Raw genomic sequence first — 20518 nt, 5'->3', positions numbered from 1 at the left:
AGAGAAGGTGGTTTTGAAAGAAGGAGAAGCTCTTGAGTGACAAAGAGCACCCTCAGCCCCTGGATGTCCAGGTGCAGTCACAGTGCCCCCTGCAGGTGGGTTCTGCCGTCCCCTAGCATGCCCAGGGAATTGTCTGCCATGATTTTACAATCCTCTAACATAGTCTCTCTTGAGTGGGTCTCTGTTCCTCGCCACCAGTAACTCTGGTCTGAGATACAGAGCAGATAAGAAGATGCAATCAACAGATGAGATGTGCACCACATTAGACACGCAGGGTTAGAGAGAGAGGAGTCAGGGCTGGTGTCCAGGGTCCCGGACCAGCTACGACTGCAACATCGCTTAACAAGAGGAATCTTCAAGAACAGGACCAGAGCTCAGGCAGAAATGGCTGAGCATTTTTCAGATAGGATGAGCTGAGCTGGCTCCGGGATGTGGACGGCACACCTGGTGTGTGGAGGGGCGGTGGAGCCGAGGGAACCAGCTCTCTACAAGGCTTAGGGAAGCATGGCCGATGAAGCTCGGAACTTGTAGGGTGAGGAAGAACCACGTACGGAACTGTGGAACATCCGAGCTGTGGGCTAAGAGGAGCAGCTGGCGCCAAAGACTAAACAGAGCAGTGAGGAACCGAGTGAGGTAGAAGAGAAGGAAGCCGACAAGCACCGGGGGCAGAAAGCTTCCCAGGGAGAAGTTCAAATCCCTTCTACCGCAAATGCGCTGTTTTAGCGTGTCCATTTTATTTCACTTATTTTTGCAGAAGACTTAAACCCCATTCTAGGCTGACGCTTAAGAGCCCAAACCATGTGCTCTCTTACACATCGCCAGCCTTACAGGACTACAGTCCGCACAACGGTGAATCACCAGAAGTTCACTAACCAAATAAACGGCGGCCCGTAACGCCATAGCACCATGGAAGATTCGGTGGATCCCTACAACGTTATTTCAGTCACTAGGGTATTTTTTAATTGGAGCCAGGACGAAGTATGAATAAGAATGCATTTTCTTATACATAAAAAAACACCAAGTAAATATATATACATATATATTTGGAAGAGTCCTGGCACACGCTTCTGGCATCTTTGGTGGCTTCTCGGCATAGACTTTCCTTTTGAAGGATCCTCGGGGGTCCGTTGATACTGTTTCCAAAAGCACTGAGCACATCCCTCATGCATTCCAGCAGCACCAGGGATTCTTGAGTCCACGTTGCTCAGCTACGAACCCTTTATCCTTCTCTCTTCTTGGTTCTTATCTGACTGTAGAGATGCTGGCTTGTTATCTCTGGGCCCCAAGATAAGTCGTTACATCTTTCTGGGTCTCATTTCTTCTCCATGTGTACATAGAGGAGGTGGTGGTCCTCATCCTTAAATACCCACCTCAGGAGCTTGCAGGTAGGTGAACGCATGCATATTTGGGGAGAATGGAGCACCTGGTGGGGGTCATGGATGCCCCATGCCCCTTCCCATCTACCTTGCCCCTCACATCATACCCATTGGGCTGTTCCTAAGTTATATCCTTTTATAGTAAACAAGTGACTCCTGATTCTATTGTCTTTGGCCCATCTGTGGCCCCATCACAGCCCACAGGTGAGGGGACAGGTCATCAGCAGTCCAGCCCAGGTGCGTGGTTGTCTGAAGAAATACAGACAAGAGACCATCTCCTACTTTCAGAGAAACAAAACCAGCAGGACATATCCTGAGCTGATGAAGAGTGATGATATGAAACAGAAAGCTACCAATTTTCAGACACTTTAATTAAAATTTTACTAAGAAAAATGGAAAATACATAAACAACTAAAATACCCACCTCAAATATTTTCTCTTGCCCTCTGCATATTCGGTCTTCCATATGCAGCCGAGCTCAGCACTGCTGCCGGATATTGGCTCTGCGCTCTCAGTGCAACCTGGTTCTCAGCTGTTTCAGCGCTTACTTCTCTGCCAGTGGTTGTTGAGTCTCCTGTCTCCAGTGAGCTCCTGGAGGTCTGGGACCCCCTCTGACACATCTTTGAATCCCAAGTATTTAGTTGAGTGCCTGATGCCCCACACATATCTGGTGAATTGGACAGAAGCTGGTCCAAATGATCACCAATTTACATTCGAATCTTAAATATCTTGCTTTTCAAATTCTAAATGCAAAATCAGACTTATGTTTCTTTCTTGCTCATGCGAACAGAGTAGAAGGTAGTGGGAATTTTGTTGTACATCTTGTCCTCGGTTTCCCTTGGTTTATTTTACATTTATTGTGCAAAACTTCTGTGATAATGTGGTAAGACCTTGTTCCCACTTTATAGAGGAAAAGGGATGAAGCAGCAGTAAGAGAAGTTGCAAAGACATTCTGTGAATTCAAACTAGCAATGGATTCTTGTCTTTCTCAGTGTCGGACCGAGGGTGAGCAAGGACTTTGCAAATACAAAACAATGAGTCAATGAATGATATGCCCAAATCTGTGGTTTATAGTGGAGGTGTGGCATACAGAGTTGTGTGTGGAAAACTTTCAATACCTCAGACTATTCTGCTCAGGGCAGCCCTTTAAAAGTCAATTACAAGTGCATGTAGAGCTTCAACATCTGTGTTCAATAGAAATGATGTTAAATGCCCTCTGGCCATAGGATGATGTACACTCTGTGTGTGATCTTGGAGGGGGGCTGCCAAGATCATCTCCATGTGCAATCATGTCATTTTTCATGAGCTTTTTAAAAGTCCTGGAAGGAAAGCAGCTTTGTGGCCACCATCAGACACTCCCTAAAGCTAGCAGCAAAGCCATCTTGGGCGAGATTCTGCTCCCTAAGCCAAACCACCAGCTACTCTTTCACACAAGGTTTCCTGGCCTAACCTACACTCTGCTAACCACACAGCCAAAGCCCCTCATTATTGTGCTGTGAGGAGGCATCTCTAGGGTGAGTGGGCAGCTGCAGAGAGAGGAAGTGTGAAACCAGTTTCAAAGTGCAGACAGTAACTTGCACAGTTGAGTGTGGGTTGTGACAGAGGAGTGGTGAAAGGCTTAAAATGGGCCAAAAATGGATTTTCTTTGTAAGAACAAGTGGGGGAAATGAGCGAGAGGATTTTATAAGAGTTTCTAATGCAACACTGATATATCTTTTTCACCTTGTATTAGAACTCACTGAATCCATCTTTTCTCCCTCTGTAAGCCTAGAGCATTTTATTTATACATTTGTACAGTATTTATGACCATCACCCATGTATTAATGATTTGCATGTATGTCAGTTTTCCGTGGTAGAATCCAAGCAATGCCATTCATTGATCTGCATTTCCTCCATGGTGTCTAGAATAATGACTGATGCCATTTCTTAGCTTAACTAATATTCATTTAGGCTACTTAACTTTATTACTGTAGTCAGGGTAAAGCAAAAATCACCGGTAACATTTACTATGAGGAGTCAATGAGTAAAATGAATAAAATCCAGGAGTTAAAAGACTACATGCCAACTCTTAAAAGTGTGCCACACTCTGAATAAGGTGTAATTTAAGTTAAAACAATAACCTTCTTACTACCCAAGGGAAACAACCTGGCGATCATCTCCATCATTTGATAACATCTTTTGAATGATAGCTGAGATTTTTATCACAGTCAGTATAATTAGAACCTCTATGTGGATTTTCATTTTAATAAGTGTTCCTCGTTTTTTCTAAAATAATAACAGCATGAGGACAGAAAGAAACAAAAGCAATGAAACCACAAATAGGAAGGCTGAACTGGATCTCACCCAACTAATATTGGTGTCCAGAGGCCAGCACCCATCTTGCCTCCCTAGGGGCCAGACCAAAGTCAGTTTTTCCCTCCCGAATGGATGGAAGTATAAATCTTTAGACAACAGGAACAAGTTTTGTCTGTGATATGAGTCGAGACTCAAGGAATGTTGAAACACCCGCTCCTTGAAGCATAGACTGTTGAAATAATATGTTATTTTAAAAGTCTTCATCAGGAGACAAATATTTCAACACATTGGAATGACTTCCTTGCTGTAAGAAGCTGAGGCTTAGCAAATGAAGCTGGACAAGTAATAGGAGCTTCCTAGAGAAAAATCATTCCCCTTAAATAATTTCATGGCAGAGAAACCAGGGACTCTGCAGTCAGACGCTTTCCTAGCAAGTACAGCCCATGCGGCCTGTTTCTACTGAGTGTTGCTTTGAGTTGGACCCGTTTCTGAAATTAAAATTTTAGGTAGTGAGAGATAAATGTGAGATTCCCAATTTCTTTTGAGGAGTTTACTGAGGAAATTTGTGTTTAAATGACAAAATCTGACTTTCTGGGAATTAGGAAAACTAAGATAAACACTTCCAAAAAGATAAATCTGACCCCTACCCAAATCCAGGTAATATTTACCTTACAGTATTTTAGTGAGTACCTACATGCAAAATATCCTGTGCTGGCATCTCATTTACTGAGTTTAAGTGATGTTTCAGTTGCATAAGATTAGAGCCCGCCATTTGAGGGGAGAGAATATGGTCCTCACTTGTAAAATGAAATTACCTGGATTATAAAAGCCTCACCTATTAGACCAATGCTAGCCAGTAAATTAGAATGCTTGGTCTTTTCCCAATATTTATTAACTCCCTAGCTAGCATAAGTCTTACATTTTATTCTCTTGATTTTTGTTTGCACTTTTTTTTCATCAGAGAAATTGCTTCAGATTCATCAAAAGAAATTGAATTATCATCATTATTATTACTGGTAGTGGTGTCGCTATAAGGCATGATAAAATATGGAGATTTCACTAGACCACCTAAACTGCCACAGCAGCTTGAAGAGGTTTTTATGAGCATCTCTAGGTCTCCAATAAATAGCAAGAGCTGGTCCACTGTACAGGATTTGTGAAAGAACAAGATTATAAAATATAAGTTGTTGGCTTCTTACTCTTGTACATAAAAGTCTTGCCTAAAATAACTGCAATTGCTTGTTCTTTATGGTCCCTGTTAGAAATGAAGGCAAGTAGGTTTTGGTGTCCTTTTTGTTTAGTTCTATTGGGTTTTTTTAAATGGTTATTGGAATCTGGAATCCAGAAATGCCTGAATCTTACCTTGCAAACCCTCTCCCCCAGTGGGGTTCCCAAGGGATAGATATGAACAGATCAGGAGCCGAATAAGAAAGGGAGTGTGTCTTTACTGTAAGTAGGGGACAGGCCCAACCTCAGCACAAGGCTCTCGGAAAAAGTTGGCTTGAGGCTAAGTCTTAAGTCTGGCATCCATCTACCATCCCACGCCAAAATCCAGATTTTGGAACTTACTTCTTCTGATCAGCTTCATGAAGAAAGGACATCAAAAGATATGGCACACATATTGATGGAGTGGGCATATATGTGTGAAGAGAGAAAGCATCCTCAGAGTGCCAGTCATGCCCTGAAGAGCCAGCCCCTCCTGTGCGGATGCTGTCACCCGGAAGAGACTGAAGAGATGGAGATCTGTCACATGCGTGAGTAACGGGTCCAATCAGTGCCCACCAACCAGCTAGACTGGCAACTCTCCTCTCTGGCAAGGACAGCCAGGGTGGTGTGGACTGAGGCAGGCATAGCTGCCCATCTCCCCAGCAGAGGAGTCCTCTTCATGGCTCAGGATCTGAGGACTGTTGACGAACGCTTCAAATTCATGCGCCACATTCCTTCCTCTAGAGTCCACCCACCTTGATCTTAACAGTTCTTATCAAACATATCCAAATTTTGGACCCCATGCTTGTGTTCTGAGGGACACCAGCTCTATGAGGTCCCCCACCTCTGCTCCTGCTCCAGTGTTGTCCTTGGTGAATTGGGAAGCATTCGTAAAGATGTTTTAATTTTTAAGTTTTAAACAATTCAGTGTTATAACCATAAGAACTCTAAAGGGTTGCTAATGTCAGATAATTCTAGAAGCCTTAAGATGGGAGAGTATCCCACCCCATTCATACAGCTCCTTTTAGTCCCCAAATGAACTATTAATTCTTCTTATTTCACGGGATCATTGCTTCCATATTTCTGAATACCATGTTCATTCCTCCAGCTTTGAATTTTTTTTTAAATTTAAGCATTAAGTTATTGACAACCTGTCCTTGGAGATAAGGTTTTATCTTTTCCACACCACTGCTATCCCAGATTCACCTTTTACCAGCTTTCCAAAATAGTCACATCACAACTTTTAGTTAAATCGGTAGGTTTACATTCTTCTGACTATCCGAATAGCACTCCCTATTCTACCCCTCCTTTCCTATAAGCCCTCTTTTTGTTGTATGGAGTTGATTATTTTTGTACTTTTTCACTTGTCCAGTGTTTTACGAGCAAATAAACTGACACTTTTCTAAGAGCTTTAATCTCTCTGCTATTGGCCTATCAACATTATTCAAAAAAAGTTTGTTTTCTTGGTGGACAGAGACCATCTCTATGCTTCTGTTCTCTTCTATACCATTTTCTTCCTAGTTCTCTTATGCATCTTTCATGCTGAATATTCCTTTTACTGGGCGCCTGTGCCCAATCCCTTTTTACTTTAGCTTTTGTTCAGTAACATACTGTTATTCTGAGAAAAGGTGGTAAAAAGTTAATTTTCTAGCCCCAATGTATGTGACATAGTCTATCAGCACATCTGGGAGTGTGCGTAAAGAATTTCATGTTCAAACTTCGGTCAGCATTTGAAACTAAAACTTCCTTGTCTTCTACCTTTCAGTCCTATTGTTGAGAGTCTGGTTGTTTCACTGACTCCCAGGGACTCTGGGAGGTGATAGGGTGGACTGGTTAAGGGTGGAGCCCCCTGGGTTCAAATCCCCACTCAGCCAAGTGACACTTGCAAATTTACTGCTGTCCCTCTGTCTTTGTCCCTTTTTGTAATACAATTCTATTCAGGCTAAGTCTATGCCTTGGTAATATTATCTTTAAGTGATTTTAACTTAGATGAGGGAGAAAGTATTTGGCTGAAATTCCCCTTTGAAGGACTTAATTTTTTTATAGATGGACACAATTTTCAGTTGGTGGTCTCCAATGGGAATTTACAATAAAATGCAACAAACAGCATTAGGCAAATCAGACACAAACCCAAAATGCTAGGTGCACAAATACGAACTCACAGAGTTATGGCACATCAATTTCTGGATGAAAAGCATGTATTAGGATAATATTTAAGTTGTAGCCTTTAAATTATAATTGTGTTTTGAATAAGAAAGAAAAAGAAAGAGAGAGAAGAGAGAGAAAGAAAAAAGAAAGGAAGGAAAGAAGGAAGGAAGGAAGGAAAGAAAGAAAATTAGTTCCCAAGAGCCAAGGTCTTACTCTTTGCTGATATTTTCCAACCTTAAATTCCTCAACCAAAATCACAGGAAGTTAGAAGCAGATTAGCGTGAAACACTGCGGCTGAGGGTGGGCCCGATCTTGGCACTGGAGCTGGTGCAAGGGGAACACAGAATGGCACTAGATATGGCAGGGAGGAGATAATCTCTTTCCTGAGGAAAAAATAAATATCTTGTAAATAGATAAAATAAAATTAAAGGTTTTGTTTTTGTTTTGCCTGTACGAAGTCTTCTGAAATCCTATAAAATGCTAATGTGTACTGTAGTTGGAGATTCCCTGTGCAGCTTCTTATATTGATTTAACTGTAATTTCCCTGACTTTTGGTTTTACATTAATAATCTCTCAATTAAGTAAACAAGTTTGAGAAAACCTGTTTATATTTCATTGCAAACCAGGTCACTTCCAGATCTAGCTATTGGGATTAGCAGGGACATTTTGAAAATCTCAGACAAAAAATGGGAATGTTCATTGGGGCATGAAGAGTGAGCCCCCAATGAATTGATTAAAAGAGGAATATGAGAAGGTAGGGCAGGAATACTAGTTGCATTAGTTCATGTCCACCAAGAAGCAGATGCCAAATTGGGATTAGACATGCCAGACATTTATCGGGGCAGAGGTCAGGGGAGCAGGGGAAGGCAGGAGGAGTCTTCAGACTCTGACACTGGTCACCCACAAGAATGGGTTCGCCTTAGTACCCCACTGTGCTCCATTACTGGCTGAAAGCGGTATAAGTATACCTTGTTTTATTGGGCTTCCTAGATATCGTGCTTTGTTACAATTGCACATTTGTGGCAACCTTGGCTGGTGCAAATCTATTGGTGCCATTTTTACAGCATCATTTGCTCACTTCCTATCTCTGTGTCACATGTTGGTAATTCCTGCAACATTTCAAACTTTTCCATCATTATTATATTTTTTATGATGATTTGCGAGCAGGAGTTAGACTTGCTAAAAGCTCAGATGATGGTTAGCAGTTTTTAGCAATAAAGTAATTCTTAATTAAGGTGTGTATGTTGTTTAGAAATGATACAATTGCACACTTAATACACTGTGGTGTAAACATAACTTTTATGTTCACTGGGAAACCAAAAAATTCATTTGACTCACTTTATTGTGACCTTCATTTTATTGGGGTGGTCTGGAACCCACCCACAGTTCCTCCAAAGTAGGCCTGACTCTGAGAGCACCGTGGGAGGTCAGGAAGTTTGGCAGATAGAGTGGTGGGTCAGTCACGTGTCTGCTCCCACAGCAGATCTGAACTCCACAGACAACCACACAAGTAACTCTGGTCAAATGAGGCACAAATGTTACAAATATATTAAGTTGATAATGAGTAATTGTTAGTGCTATCCAAGAATATTAATTCTAAGGTGGACTCCCCTTAGTTTATTATGCTAATTAGTACTGCTAACTGGCCTTACACCCACAGATGGGAGGCTGAATTTTCTAAACACCCTAATTTGGAGATGGAAAATGGGGGCTGTTTGTTCCATGTCCTTGAGTAACTCACTTAACCTCTTCTCAGTTTCCCTGTCTGTAAATTGCTGCAGCTACCCTATTAGATTATTCTGAAGGTCAAAATCATTTGTGTGAAAATTCCAGGTAAGTACCATGAAAATTACTGTTAGCTGAGAAGGAGCCTGAGGCAAGAGTTTCACATAATAAAAGTTCTTATGAAAGTAAGACTCTTCCTTCATTTAATGCATGATTATCTTTTAGAACAGAAATAAATAAGACTCTGGTTCATATAATTTCTATTAGAAATTCCATGTTGCAAACATTAAACAAATCTTTCAGCCTAAGAAGAAATGTGGTGAATACTCAAAGCTAGCCCACGTGTTTCACGTGTGTTTTCTTGTGCTGTGACAGTACATCGGAAGTCTATCGAAGGTTGTCATCATTCATTTTTGGTTCTGTCTATCTCATTCTTGCATTGCTCCACTTATGTTTCTCATTTCTTTTTTGTGAAGATAATAGTGATATTAAATAACATCTATTATTGATTTGCTATGTACCAGGCACTGTGCTAGCAGATAATCTAACTCCCTTTGCTGTCTTCCATATCTCAAGAGTATAATGACATTCTTGAAATAGTATCACTATTTTCTGTCATCACTATTAACTTGTGTTTTGATAAACACAAAAATTAACACAGCTTTAGGAAGGGGTGTGTTATACAATAAAAAACAAGCTATTGTATTCCCATGAATCTTGGGAGCTGTGCTAGAGGAAAACAAATGTTTCATTAGGAACTTCCCTTTATTAAAATTTGGTGCTATACACACTTGGTGTTGTATAAGATTAAAATAATGGTGATATGATAATGAAACAGACAAAAGATCAAATGATTGAAAATCCAGTATAAGTGTACAGGGTGGCTAATATGCAGTGTTTGCTGTGGAAACACACAGAGGAACAGGCAAATCTTTCATTTTCTCATTTAAATGTTTCCTACTTTGCTTGATAACTTTGATACATTAAAGACATTAAATACTAGGATTTGACAGACTCCGTGGGGAGAAAGGCCAGCCTCCAGTATGGTGGTTGAGACCATTACCAGATGTAGGCAGAATTCTTTCTATTCACTTGATAACTGGGTGACATTATATAAATTGCTTGAACTCTGTAAGCCTTGGTTTCCTTATTTACAAAATGAAACTAAGAATAGTTAATAGGGTAATTATAAGGATTACATGAGATTAAAGCAGGTTTTCACTGTGCCTGATCCGAGTAAGCATAGAATAGTTATTAGCCTTACTACAGCAAAGATATTATTTGTTGACTGTGTGTTATAATATTAGTGAAATAGTAATTGTGAAAACATCTTCCTTTCATAGAAATTCCCAATATCCCTTATAAATTACAGAATCCCTAACTAGATTAAGTTCTCCTTAAACACAAGAAGTCAAGTCCATGGCTTTTAAAAAGCACAACTATTTAGCACTGAGTTATGCATACATCTAGGGACAATCCCAGTTTGGCCTTGTTATAGGTATTCTAATAATGAACTTACATACTTTATTTCTCCCCAAATCCACCTGCATAGTTGGGGATATGATATCACCTTCTCCATTAATTCCACTTCACACTTACTCCTAAGTCAGAAAAATGAAAGCCAAGTTTACAATTATATTTGTTCATTGAAAGCAGTTCACATAATCAAGACGTCCTCAGACTGAACACAAAGGAGTCGCCCAGTTACTATTATTCAAAAATGATAAAATCACTAAAGTTAAATAAAGAATGACACAAGCAGCACTATCATATGCAAAGGACTCTTCAGCTCTGAGAATTGCAGCTCTCATGTCTGGTTCTGTATTGAGAAGAGAGGTGCTTTATGTCCACATATATCCCTGGCCTCCACCATCTACTAACGCTGCAAGGAGAAATTAAGCAACTTACTGACTAGAGAAGTACAATTCTTGCTAACATAAAACAAATAAAAACACAAACAAAATCATTCAATAAACACTAAACACTTTATCTGGCACAGCATTCTTATCTTGGCCATGTTGGCTAAGAAGCAGACAAACTGACAGACGTGCATGGAGGGTGAACAGATTCCTATTAAAACAAGAATAAATTTAAACCATAAGAGAAATGAGGAATATCCTGTTTCACTTCCACCAATCTCATGAAAGAAAAAGAAAGAAGGAAACCTATTTTCAAGGGAAAGTATAAAGCCACTGGCTTTGAGGAAATAAATAGATATTTCCAGCTGTGGAGTAATTTAATAGAATTCTTGAATAGAAAGAAAAAGGTGAAAGAATTTGAGCAGAAATAGCAAAAATCAAAAGCCAAAGGGAAGAGATTTGCAAAGACAGGATCAAAGCAATGAGTGATGAAGAGTTTAAGCAAGAATCAAAGCTCTAAAGCTAACCCTCTTGGAATGAGCTAGAAAGAGGGCACAGGCGTGGGCTTTAGACTCCACAGCCCAGGCGAGATGGCACTGAAGGGGAAATGATGCAGAGCGCTTATGGAGAATTCCTTTAAGAGAAGAATAAAAAAAAATTCAAGCTAAGGATCAACTGAACAGAATGTGGTTATTAATCAAAGGAGGAAGGAGAGAATGAAGCAGCAGGCAGGACAACAGAGAAAGCAAGCGGCAGGGCGGCATTCCTAGGCAAGAGCAGCTGTCCAGAGCGGACCCACCTCGGTGCAGAGCCTTTTCTGGTAGAAGGGGAACAGATTTACATTTGGCAGCTAATGGGCAGTTGGGAGAAAGTCGAAAATAATTAGGATAGAGGAGGAAAGGAGATATTAGTAACATTGTTTGAAAGCAGCAGGAAGATGAGAGTGTGCAGAGAGAGGATCAATAAGGCTTGTAAATTCCAATTAGAAAACTGAGCTGGGAAATTTACAGGACGTCAAGTTAGAGTAACGGGAATGAGCTACAGTGCAAGCAGGCCACTCAGGGGTAAACGGAAGGTCGTTTTTTATCCCTGAACTTCAGAGAAAATGTAGAACATTTCAAAGCAAGAAATGAGGGGTTACTTATTCATAAACATCTGTCTGATCAAACAAATAGTTTCCCTCTAAGAAAGTGAAAAAAACATAATGTGTCATAGAAGGTGTTATAAAACACCTTAGCTCCAATTTCATGAGCAAAGGTTAAGTACAAAAATACCAGATGAACTGATGAGTAAAACTGCACACAGAGCAGTTTTAGTTGTCCAAGTTTTCTATTAGAACATCTGATTCTGAATACTAGGGACATGAAGACGCAAAAGAAAGAAATTATGTACTAGCTGACCATCCTCATGTCTTCTGAGGAGAAGATAACATCACATTCCCAATCACAGAAAAGAGGTTCTAGGAATGCAAATAAGGAAAACCATCTCAGAAGTGAAGATGTGAATCAATAAAATAAAAAGGCAACCCGTCAAGGTGCAAGTTGAAAGAAATTCCAACTGCACTGAAGATGTGGATGAAGAAGGTCCTTTGTGCATGCTTTGGAAAGACACATGTTAAAAAATAAAATCATGAAAATGAAACAATCAAAGCAATAACAAGATAACAGTGGGTGACTTTATAAAGTACCTGCTCTTTATCAGGCACTATTCTAAGTGCTTTATGTACAATAACCAGTAATAGAATCATAGCAACCCTGCAAGGTGCTATTATTATGAGGAAACTGAGGCATTGAAAAGTTAGATAACAAATTACACCATGTCACACAACCATTAAGTAGCAAAACCTGGGATGCAAACCTAGGCATTTTGCCTGCAGACTCTCTATATCTGACCACTGTGGTATGCTGCCAATGTCAACCAAATTGGGTGTCTTAAAAGTCATTGGCAATTATCTTATACTTGCATAGAACCTTAGATTTTATGAAGTATTTGTATCCATAGCCCATTATTTCTTTTTTTTAAGTTTTTAAAATTTTATATATTAAGATACATATAATAAAGTGGATAACTTAGGGTACAGCTTGATGAATTCTGACATGTGTGTACATTCATATAACCATGGGCCAGATGAAGATACCAAACATTTTCACTGATATTTTTGCCCCTTCACCTATTTCATTTTCACTGCATTATTTCTTGTATCACCCTGAGAAAGATCACATAGCAAATAGCGTGTCCCTTCTGCTGATGAGCAGGCAGGTGCCCAGGGAGGACTGGGTGTCCTGACCCAAAGTGTCACACTTACCAATAGGTCTTTTTGATCTACGTATTTTGTCTTTTCAACTCTAAGTATGTTTACTGTCCATAGTGTAGCAGGTGACTCACCTAGAAAGCATTATAAGATTAATCAAATTCTTAATGTCAGATTCTTAAAAATGCATACACGTACTTCCAACTACTAGTAGGGAACAATGCTAGGTCCCTGTAGCCCAGTAAGGTGGACATAGAAGAGAACGTCCACCTAATGCACACACATGCACGTTGGAGGTGTGCAGGACTGGTGTGAGCAACCATGTCAAAAAAAAAATGCACAATGGAGAGAACTTTCCTAGGAATTGTATGTGAGGAGAAGCAGAGCCCATCACCTGCATGTTCTGTGTGATTGCCCATAATAAAGACTTTGGATCCAATTAACCGAGATGGGTTTTGCTTCCAGTGGTGGTTTTCTGTGAGGGAGCTGTGGGGGCAGGTTTAATGGTGGTAAGGAACGTAAAGCAGGAATCCAGTCATTACCAAGAGAATTATGGGATCTGACAAAAGGAAAGTGCCAAGGAGGAAAAGAGAATCACCTCCATGGACTCACATAAACTTGGCAAAAAGCACAGAAAAGAACTGAACAATAACATGTGTTGGAGAAGAGAAGAATGAAATCCATTTCAAAACAATGGTGGGAAGTCTCAAGTTTATAAAATAGGCATATTTAATCTCTGGAAGTTTTAGGGAGATTTTTTTTTGTGATGATGAGTGAAACGTTGTATATATGTTAAATGTAATTTAAAATAAAAATTTATATGGCTCTCAAATTAGATGATTTATGTGAAAATACTCTAACAATGATTGAATGCTGTTGCAGTGCCAGATACTACTATTGCAATTATTGTTGCTGCCACTATCATTAATGCGATTTCCTGTGGTGCCAACCCTGGCCGGCCACCCCATTGATTTCCTCAGCCCCATCATGTTTGTGGGTTGTGGGAACTTTTGTAGAAAATGACCTGCCCATCTACCCCTCTGGAGACAAAAGAATGGAGATCATCTACTGATGCCAGCTACCCATCTTCTCATGGAAGAGTTAGTGGGCTGGTTTTTGCCACTTTCACCCAACAGGAAATCCAAAGAAATGGTCATAAATTACAGCAAGAGAGATTTAAGTTGGGAATAGAATAGCAAAAGGGATACTTTCCTGTTTACGCATGGAAAAAGATTACTGAGACAAATAGAGCTAGCTCTTTCTTACAAATGGTCAGAAATAGTTTCCTGCTTGCTTTCAGATATTTAGAAGAAAAACTCTTAGAGGTGGGGTGGTAGTTGCTGAAGGAGGGGATTTCCTGGGACCTGTTCAATTCCCCAGACTGTATTATTCTAAGTTGTCCTCTGTTTATCAAATCAAGATGTGCTATTAACCTAGACAGTCATGGCTGTGCCTTAATTCCATGTAACCTGAAGTAACCTTAAAGAGCAAATGCAGTTTTGAAAATATTATCAGTTCTGAAATTGTTGAATAGATTGGAAGTGAAAACATTGAAGAATCCCAACTATTTCAGGCAATAAAGAAATCTCTGTTTTGAATTGCTCTTTCATTTTCTTTTCTCACCCAAACCATTCTTTGCCCAGGCTGAGGTAAATTTGTTTACTTTATTCACCCCAAATACAGGATTTGATGTTTCCTTCCTCATACAGCTTCCTACTCAAATCCCCTATCTTCTCAAAGGCTGCAAAGGCATTCTCTGCTTCCTTATCCTTTCAACCAGTCCCAAAAAGTTGTTTCCCCTTTCATTAAAAAGTATAAAAATGTCATTGCCACTGAAAATACAATATCTTTATTCTCATCGTCTAGGAGACAGGATGTGGTGAGGGTGTTAAGCGTCAGCCATGTCAGATTTCACTTCCTGCTTTATAATCAATCCAATATGGGTCTTCCAGGCCCCTGTTCTATTCCAGCCTTTCCAGGGAGATCTTGCTTCAAATCTGACCTGGGCTGCTCTCACTTCAACTACCCAGGGAAAAAGTTAACAATGCCTGGCAATATCCCTCTCCTTCATCCACCTCCTGGCCCCTCTTCCATCTTCAGGGTTATAAAAATGAAGGAAATTTGTTACGACTGAATTCACATGGCTTGGGAGTTGCTTGCTGAATGATTTCATAGTCTAGCTATTAGCTGTGAAGAAATATAATGCCATCCTTACATATCTGGTTTTAGTTGGGAGGGAAAGGTTTAAATGAAACCTCAGGAGAGACAGAGGGGAATGGAGAGAGAGTGAGCATTGTGGAGACTCAGTGTGATGACTTGGGAGGGTGATTAGATGGGGTATTTATGGTGCTAACATTGGAGTTTGATGCTTCAGACTTTGGACTTGTAGTTTATACGCCAGGGCAGAAAGTGACCCCCCAGAGTTGCCGTGTTAGTCCAGGAGCGGGGAGCTAGTTGCTGGGCAATGCACAGCTCTCTGACTAGCTGGTTTCCCCTGGCAGAGGGTCTAATGAGGACGGGCAACTAAGGAGCCAGCCAGTGCTCCTGGGTTCACTTGTGGGTCCCACTACCACACCGATGGGTGGTCTTGAAGCCAAACACTCTGGTGGTGGAGAAGTCAGGCCCTGGGATCAGGCTGAGGAAGGCTCAGGCTCTGTGACCTGTGAAAATAAACCCTCCATCTTTGTTCCTCAGTTTCCTTAACTGTAAAATGCGGATACCAATTGTATTTAAAAGAGACAGTGTATAAACTGTGCTAACATGGCGTTTGCCAAATGATTCCCGACAGCTCAAAATGAGAAGAAGGACAATATAAATAATGTTTGAAAGAATCCCTTGGCTCAACAAATGTTTATTGAACACCTGTTATGAATCAATACATGCCCGTGGTATTTTGAAAAAGAGAAGGGCATCCCTATCACAGCTCCAGTCCAGGTACTCATATTTTCATTGGAAAGATAAAATACAACTTACATGTCAAACTATATAAGTAAAGAGAACTTGGGAACTTGGGAAGGGTCATGATTATTGCAAACTGTAGTAAAGAATCTCCTATTAAAAATATTTAGAGAAAATTAGAAGATAATCTGTGATAGTTCGTGAAATACTAGAAACAGCTGTTACAGAGTAAAAGAGAATGTGAGTCAGAAGAGATACATCCAGTGGTTTTGTCACTTTCTTATGTGTGATCCTGGGAAATTATGTCACCTCCCTTCAAGTTTGCACATCTGTAAAATCACCAGAAAATATAACCTATGGGTTTTTGTGAGCAGAGGGCAAGTTAACCTACATTAAAGTGCCCGGAGTTGGTTTTGCACCAGGGCGTATTTCAAGAGGTAGAAATGAAAAGAATACAAAGTCAGCCCTCACTTACCCTTTCTATTTCATCCTCAAAGAGCTGCCACACCTCTCATTTGATTCCTTCTGTCCCTGTGCTATGTGTGTGGAAAGGAACAGATTTACCTGGTTAAAAAACAGTCATGAGTCATCGGTGATGAGCCAATGAACAACGTGTTACCGTGTGTCTCCTGCATCGTTCAGCTGCCTCCCGAATGCTCCGAGACCATAGTCAGGGGTCCATCCAGGGATGGAGCCCAGGATGCTGCTCAGAAGGGCCTGGCCTTTACTCCTGACTCTGCGAGTGTGTCACTAAGTGACCCTGGTTAACTCACCATCTCTGCTCCAGCCTCATGTCACAGAGAAGCTAATGCCAGAAGCTGGAGTTCCTTCTAGAGGAAAAGCTTTGTTTTCAGTTTGACATGATTCCTTCGTGTTGTATCAGCCTTCACTTCCCTGGGGCCTGTCTCGTCTACTTGATCTAAAAGGCCTTTGTGTCGTATGATAAAGAGACAAGTGTTTTCCCTCTAAGGCTGCTTTTCTTGGTCTCTTCAATTTCACAAAGCACTTTGCTCTCTTAATACAGTATTGTGCTAGAAATAAAAATATATCAGCAAGGCCTACTATCACAAATACTAATCACATATTTGATGAGGAATTTGCTTGAACAAATTGAAGTGCATAGTGCTTTTAAAAAATGGAGCTTGAAATTGCAGCTTCTTTTTAATTCTATTTTCTTTTTAAAAGAAATCTCCCATATCTGCATTTGTAATGCAGACATCCCCTTTTAGCTAGATGCAAGTTTTGATATCGCATGGTTATTTTTAAAAATCTACTCTATGGGTTAGGGTGGGGTGCAGGTGTGGAGTAACTACTTAGATTGTATCAGTCTATTATACTTACTCACAGCTTTACTGAGATTTAATTTACATCCAGTACAGTTCACCCATTTAAGGTAAATAATTCAATAGTTTTTAATATATCCACAGAGTTGTGCGACGATCACCCTAGTGAATTTTAGTACACCTCATCACACCAAGAAGTCTCATGCCCATTAGCAGTCACTCCCCATTTCCTCCCCAACTGTAGGCAACCACCAATCTATTTTCAATCTCTACTGATTTGCCTATTCTGAACATTTCATCTAAATGAAATCATACAATATGTGGTTCTTTTTGACTGACCCTTTTCATTTAGCATGCTATTTCAAGGTTCAACCATGTTGTAGCATGTATCAGTACATAATTTCTTATTATTTCAGAATAGTATACCACCATATAGATACTCCACATTTTACTTATCCTTTCATGAGTTGACAGACATCAGAGATGTTTCTGCTTTTTCTATTATACATAGTGCTGCTATGAGCATTCATGTATAAGTTTTTGTTTAACATGTGTTTTCATTTCTCTTGGGCATACATCTAGCAAAGGGATTGCTGAGTCATAGACTCATTCTGTTGAACCTTTAGAGGGACCCTCTGACTTTCCAAAGTGGCTGTGCATTTTACATTCCCCCTGGCAGTGTTTGAATATTCTATTTGTTATCTATCCTCACCCACACATGTTATGTTCTGTCTTTGTGATTGTAGCCATCCCACTAGATGTGAAACTTCTGGGTCTTTACTGTTCCCTTTCGATTCTTTGACAATCTCCTTTAGGATTATAATTAAAAATTAATTCATGCTTATCCTTTTTAAAACCATCATAATGTACAGTCCTAAATATATCCCAGGCGAGAGCAGTTCAACTCTGGAGAATGTGTTGAGGAGGAAATGGCCGCCACAGCAGAGGGCTGGCGATTCTAACAGGAGGCGCACCGGGTCAAAGAGTTCAGGCTCTCCTTTGCTCCGTCTCTGTCAGCACTTCCCCCAGTGGAATCAAGGAAAAGCGATGAGAGGAAATAAAACCGTGTAAAACAAAAGAACAGCGCAATATTGACTACATTTTTTGTTCACTACTGAACCTACTGAACAAAAGAGACCAGCGAAGGGGGCTCACTGCTCTTCATACACAAAAGCCAAGGAGGGGAACTGACATGCAGGCACTTCTCAGTGAAACATGGTATTTTCTGGCAAAAAAGCCTAACTAGGGCAAAAGAGGACTAGAGCTCCTTAGTGAGGTATGTTTTCCTCACAAGGGGTAACATGATGTCGTGCATTTAATAGCTGATAATGTTGAGGGTGGTTTTTAAAGGTAACATTATTCAACCCTTATTATATGTTAGACATTGGAATAAGTACTTGAGGTACATTTTTGCAGGAATTCAATAAGGTGGAGTTGTGTGTGTGATTCCCATTTTACTCATGAGGAAACTGAGACACAGATCATTTAAAAAATTAGTTTATGGTTACCCAGTTAGCAAGTAGCAAGGACAGAATTCAAGCCCATATCGGCCGGATCTGCAATCCTATAAATTACCCATCATATCTCATAGACTCTGAAAAGATAGTTATCAAATAAGTGGATAAATAATTACAAATATCAATTTAAAAACACCTAGGGAAGGAAAAATATACTTGTAAAAATAGTGAGCAACGAGACTCATAAAAGAAGGAGGAAAATGACCCATTATTTATCTATTGATAGATGAAAATCTAAACACACCTACATCAAATAACTGAATGTGTGTCTCCACAGGATTTGCCTGTGATTGCAATAGGAACAGAATCAATAGCAGTAACTTCACGAATACCAACTCTTCTTTGTTCCCAGAAAACCTCTAAAAACCTTCAAATCCTCATCCAGTTGGAGTCATTTGGAGGGTTATGCCCTATGCTGGCAAACAGTAGCCACATGGTATCAGTGAGATTTTCCTTCCCCCAGCCAGGTGTCCTCTTCAGTCTCGGCTTCCTGGGTCAGAATGCCACACTCTTCCCCTCCAGCAGGGAAGTACCATAAAATATCTATATCCATGTCAGAAAACCTGCACAGCTTCCTAATGCCAGAGCAAAGTTTTCAGCACATCCAAGCAATGCTGGATTTTGCAAATGTGGGTAGAAGGCTCCTTTCCTTCACTTTGTCACCAGAGCATCAACATAGAACTGATTGTGTTCTATAGCCTCCCAGGTGATTATGACATTGTGCAAACAGCTCGATTATTTTACAGCTGCATCTGACCTTCTACAGGACTCAAATATAAGCCACTAATGCCAGTCTGGGGGATTTATACAGTCCTCTGGGTATTTCACATCTATCATTCTTCACGTAGGTTCCTTTCCATATGCAATTTAACCCATTCAATTAGATATCAGAGCACACTGCTTGCCCTACAGGTTTACGAGTCAAACCCAGGCTTGTCTGAGTCTCTGTGGTGTGTACCACTCAGGCTCAAGCTGAGCGCTTCTACATTATTTTTTTAACCTTTACATTAGTTAAAAAATCTGATCAGATAGGTTTTGTATAGTTTGGTACTGGGAGAAGGGAAACATGTTACATTCTGCCAAATATAATTTGAGAATTTCAGTTGAAATATTTTTCCATTCCCCAAATGTACCCAATCAAATAAGATTAGGATGATGGCTACGAGGTAGCTTATTAAAACAAGAACATGCCAACCTCATAGAAATGGAATGTGTTTCATTGTTAAACAACCAAAAATATGTGTGTGTGTGTGTGTGCGTGTGTGTGTGTGTGTGTGTGTGTATCAAACTAACAATTTGAAATTAAAGAAAAAGCAACACAGCAGTGAGCAACAAGCTCAATGACAGGGATGTACAAAACAAATCATGGTTTAAGAAGTCATCATTATCTTTAAATCAACTAAGGTGTAATGATTCCTTCCTATGTCCAAGGTTCCAAGGATATCAAGAAAAATACAGTATGACATATAAATTAATAATGGCAATTTAGGAGAACATATATTATAATTAAAGTAATGGAAAATGTATATTTGCAGCCCCTGAAAAGAGTGATTGACTTGAGTCAATCAGAGATAGACTCATTCAAGATGAATCTTGAGCTGCCACCTGTTGGAAGTTTGGTACTTTCACAAGGCAGATCAAAAGATATGGCGGAATCAATGCCACTACCTTATAAAGTCTAAATACTAGGCATGAGCCATGATGGGATGGGGCATCTTCTCAAAAGGGCGCTTCTGAGACAGCTCTAATCTCAGAGTCCATGTGGTTTGGCTGCGTGATACATGCCAGTGTTGCTTTCCTACACCCACTAAGCTGTTCACCCTGAAGCCCTCCACTTAGAGAGTTAGATCTACCGAGTATCTGCACAAATCATCAGCAGATACAGTCCAGTTTACCAGCTGGTGGTTCTAGGGGTAGTTTTTTAGCTGAAGGGCCACTGTCTTTGGGGCCCAAGCTATAC

Source organism: Manis javanica, chromosome 6, assembly GCF_040802235.1.
Source record: "Manis javanica isolate MJ-LG chromosome 6, MJ_LKY, whole genome shotgun sequence".
NCBI classification, from domain to species: Eukaryota; Metazoa; Chordata; class Mammalia; order Pholidota; family Manidae; genus Manis; species Manis javanica.
Note: the sequence above shows the minus strand (reverse complement) of the source record.